Below are 4957 nucleotides of genomic sequence, written 5' to 3'. Positions count from 1 at the left end.
ACACTAAAAAGTGTAAGGCCCCTCCCCTTCTGGCTATACACCCCCAGTGGGATCACTGGCTCACCAGTTTTAGTGCAAAAGCAAGAAGGAGGAAAGCCAATAACTGGTTTAAACAAATTCTCTCCGAGTAACATCGGAGAACTGAAAACCGTTCAACATGAACAACATGTGTACCCGCAAACAAACCAACAATCCCGAAGGACAACAGGGCGGGTGCTGGGTCTCCCAATAAGAGCTAGAAGAAAAGGAATTTACGGTAAGTAACAAAATTCCCTTCTTCTTCGGCGCTCTATTGGGAGACCCAGACGATTGGGACGTCCAAAAGCTGTCCCTGGGTGGGTAAAGAAATACCTCATGTTAGAGCTGCAAGACAGCCCTCCCCTACGGGGAGGCAACTGCCGCCTGCAGGACTCTTCTACCTAGGCTGGCGTCCGCCGAAGCATAGGTATGCACCTGATAATGTTTGGTGAAAGTGTGCAGACTCGACCAGGTAGCTGCCTGGCACACCTGTTGAGCCGTAGCCTGGTGTCGTAATGCCCAGGATGCACCCACGGCTCTGGTAGAATGGGCCTTCAGCCCTGATGGAACCGGAAGCCCAGCAGAACGGTAGGCTTCAAGAATTGGTTCTTTGATCCATCGAGCCAGGGTGGCCTTAGAAGCCTGCGACCCTTTGCGCTTACCAGCAACAAGGACAAAGAGTGCATCCGAACGGCGCAAGGGCGCCGTGCGGGAAATGTAGATTCTGAGTGCTCTCACCAGATCTAACAAATGTAAATCCTTCTCATACCGATGAACTGCATGAGGACAAAATGAAGGCAAAGAGATATCCTGATTAAGATGAAAAGAGGATACCACCTTCGGGAGAAACTCCTGAATAGGGCGCAGCACAACCTTGTCCTGGTGGAAGACCAGGAAGGGAGCCTTGGATGATAGTGCTGCCAGCTCAGACACTCTCCGAAGAGATGTGATCGCTACCAGAAAAGCCACTTTCTGTGATAGTCTAGAAAGTGAAACCTCCTTCAGAGGCTCGAAGGGCGGCTTCTGGAGGGCAACTAGTACCCTGTTCAGATCCCATGGATCTAACGGCCGCTTGTACGGGGGTACGATATGGCAAACCCCCTGTAGGAACGTGCGCACCTTAGGAAGGCGTGCCAAACGCCTCTGAAAAAAGACGGATAGCGCCGAGACCTGACCTTTAAGGGAGCCGAGCGACAAACCTTTTTCTAACCCAGATTGCAGGAAAGAAAGAAAGGTAGGCAATGCAAATGGCCAGGGAGACACTCCCTGAGCAGAGCACCAGGATAAAAATATCCTCCACGTTCTGTGGTAGATCTTAGCGGACGCGGGCTTCCTAGCCTGTCTCATGGTGGCAACGACCCCTTGGGACAATCCTGAAGACGTTAGGATCCAGGACTCAATGGCCACACAGTCAGGTTCAGGGCCGCAGAATTCCGATGGAAAAACGGCCCTTGGGACAGTAAGTCTGGTCGGTCTGGGAGTGCCCACGGTTGGCCGACCGTGAGCTGCCACAGATCCGGATACCACGCCCTCCTCGGCCAGTCTGGGGCGACAAGTATGACGCGGCTGCAATCGGATCTGATCTTGCGTAGCACTCTGGGCAAGAGTGCCAGAGGTGGAAACACATAAGGGAGCCGGAACTGCGACCAATCTTGCACTAGGGCGTCTGCCGCCAGCGCTCTTTGATCGCGAGACCGTGCCATGAAGGTTGGGACCTTGTTGTTGTGCCGTGACGCCATTAGGTCGACGTCCGGCACCCCCCAGCGGCGACAGATTTCCTGAAACACGTCTGGGTGAAGGGACCATTCCCCTGCGTCCATGCCCTGGCGACTGAGGAAGTCTGCTTCCCAGTTTTCTACGCCGGGGATGTGAACTGCGGATATGGTGGAGGCTGTGGCTTCCACCCACATCAGAATCCGCCCGACTTCCTGGAAGGCTTGCCGACTGCGTGTCCCCCCTTGGTGGTTGATGTATGCCACCGCTGTGGAGTTGTCCGACTGAATTCAGATCTGCTTTCCTTCCAGCCACTGCTGGAAGGCTAGAAGGGCAAGATACACTGCTCTGATTTCCAGAACATTGATCTGAAGGGTGGACTCCTGCTGAGACCACGTACCCTGAGCCCTGTGGTGGAGAAAGACTGCTCCCCACCCTGACAGACTCGCGTCTGTCGTGACCACCGCCCAAGACGGTGGTAGGAAGGATCTTCCCTGTGATAATGAGGTGGGAAGAAGCCACCACTGCAGAGAGTCTTTGGCCGTCTGGGAAAGGGAGACTTTCCTGTCCAGGGATGTTGACTTCCCGTCCCATTGGCGGAGAATGTCCCATTGAAGTGGACGCAGATGAAACTGCGCAAACGGAACCGCCTCTATTGCCGCCACCATCTTCCCGAGGAAGTGCATGAGGCGTCTTAAGGAGTGCGGCTGACTTTGAAGGAGAGCCTGCACCCCAGTCTGTAGAGACCGCTGCTTGTCCAGCGGAAGCTTCACTATCGCTGAGAGAGTATGAAACTCCATGCCAAGATACGTTAGTGATTGGGTCGGTGACAGATTTGACTTTGGGAAGTTGATGATCCACCCGAACGCCTGGAGAGTCTCCAGTGCAACATTCAGGCTGAATTGGCATGCCTCTTGAGAGGGTGCCTTGACCAGTAGATCGTCCAAGTAAGGGATCACAGAGTGTCCGTGAGAGTGCAAGACTGCTACCACTGCCGCCATGATCTTGGTGAACACCCGAGGGGCTGTCGCCAGACCAAATGGCAGAGCTACGAACTGAAGATGGTCGTCTCCTATCACGAAGCGTAGAAAGCATTGGTGCTCTGTAGCAATCGGCACGTGGAGATAAGCATCTTTGATGTCTATTGATGCTAGGAAATCTCCTTGAGACATTGAGGCAATGACTGAGCGGAGGGATTCCATCCGGAACCGCCTGGCGTTCACATGCTTGTTGAGCAGTTTTAGGTCCAGAACAGGACGGAAGGAGCCGTCCTTTTTTGGAACCACAAAGAGATTGGAGTAAAATCCTCGCCCCCGTTCCTGAGGGGGGACAGGGATCACGACTCCTTCTGCTCTTAGAGAGTCCACCGCCTGCAGCAGGGCATCTGCTCGGTTGGGGTGTGGGGAGGTTCTGAAGAACCGAAGTGGAGGCCGAGAACTGAACTCGATTCTGTACCCGCGAGACAGAATGTCTGTTACCCACCGGTCTTTGACCTGTGACAGCCAAATGTCGCAAAAGCGGGAGAGCCTGCCACCGACCGAGGATGCGGAGGGAGGAGGCCGAAAGTCATGAGGTAGCCGCTTTGGAAGCGGTTCCTCCATTTGCTTTCCTGGGGCGTGAGTGAGCCCGCCAGGAATCTGAGCTCCCTTGTTCTTTCTGAGTCCTTTTGGACGAGGAGAATTGGGCCTTGCCCGAGCCTCGAAAGGACCGAAACCTCGACTGCCACTTTTTCTGTTGAGGTTTACTTGCTCTGGGCTGTGGTAAGGAAGAGTCCTTACCCTTGGACTGTTTTATGATTTCAGCCAATGGCTCACCAAACAGTCTGTCTCTAGATAATGGCAAGCTGGTTAAGCATTTTTTGGAACCAGCATCTGCTTTCCAGTCCTTTAACCACAAGGCTCTGCGCAAAACCACAGAATTGGCGGACGCCATAGCGGTACGGCTCGTAGATTCTAGGACAGCATTGATAGCATAGGTCGCAAACGCAGACATTTGCGAAGTTAGGGACGCCACTTGCGGCACTGCTGGATGTATGAAAGCATCCACCTGTGCTAAACCAGCTGAAATAGCTTGGAGTGCCCACACGGCCGCGAATGCTGGAGCAAACGACGCGCCGATAGATTCATAGACAGATTTCAACCAAAGGTCCATCTGTCTGTCGTTGGCATCTTTAAGTGAAGCGCCATCCTCTACTGCGACTATGGATCTAGCCGCAAGCTTGGAAATTGGGGGATCCACCTTTGGACACTGGGTCCAGCGTTTGGCCACCTCAGAGGGAAAAGAATAACGGGTATCCTTAGAACGTTTAGAGAAACGCTTGTCTGGATGAGCGTCGTGTTTCTGGATCGATTCTCTGAAGTCAGAGTGGTCCAAAAAAGCACTTAATTTACGCTTGGGATATAGGAAATGGAACTTCTCCTGCTGTGCAGCTGCCTCCTCTGCAGAAGGGGCTGGGGGAGAAATATCCAACAGTCTATTAATTGCCGATATAAGGTCATTAACCATGGCGTCACCATCAGGGGCATCCAGATTGAGAGGGGCCTCAGGATTAGAATCCTGATCACCGTCCTCAGTCTCATCACAGAGAGACTCTTGTCGCTGAGACCCTGAGCAGTGTGATGACGTGGAGGGTCTTTCCCAGCGAGCTCGCTTAGGCTGCCTGGGACTGTCATCTGAGTCAGAGACTTCAGCCTGTGATGCTTGAGACCCCCCTGAAGTACGGATTAGTTCCAACTGAGGGGGGCCGGAGAGCATAGACACAGCAGTGTCCATGGTCTGAGTAACTGGCCTGGACTGCAAGGTCTCCAGGATTTTTGCCATAGTCACAGACATTTTATCAGCAAAAACTGCAAAGTCTGTCCCCGTCACCGGGGCAGGGTTCACAGGCGTCTCTGCCTGGGCCACTACCACCATAGGCTCTGGCTGACGAAGTGCCACTGGGACTGAACATTGCACACAATGAGAGTCGTTGGAGCCTGCTGGTAGATTAGCCCCACATGCAGTACAAACAGTGTACACAGCCTGTGCCTTGGCACCCTTGCGTTTTGCGGATGACATGTTGCTGCCTCCTCAGAGCAGTACAGGGTGTCCAGCCAAGAAGCGACCTTAAAGTGCAACTATATATATATATGGTACCAAGAAAAAAGTACACTAATATAACACTGAGGCACTAGTGGGGCCAGCACTAAAGTGCAGCTTACCGCCCGCTTAGGAGCGGGTGTGTGGT

Source organism: Anomaloglossus baeobatrachus, chromosome 4, assembly GCF_048569485.1.
Source record: "Anomaloglossus baeobatrachus isolate aAnoBae1 chromosome 4, aAnoBae1.hap1, whole genome shotgun sequence".
Lineage (NCBI taxonomy): Eukaryota > Metazoa > Chordata > Amphibia > Anura > Aromobatidae > Anomaloglossus > Anomaloglossus baeobatrachus.
Note: the sequence above shows the minus strand (reverse complement) of the source record.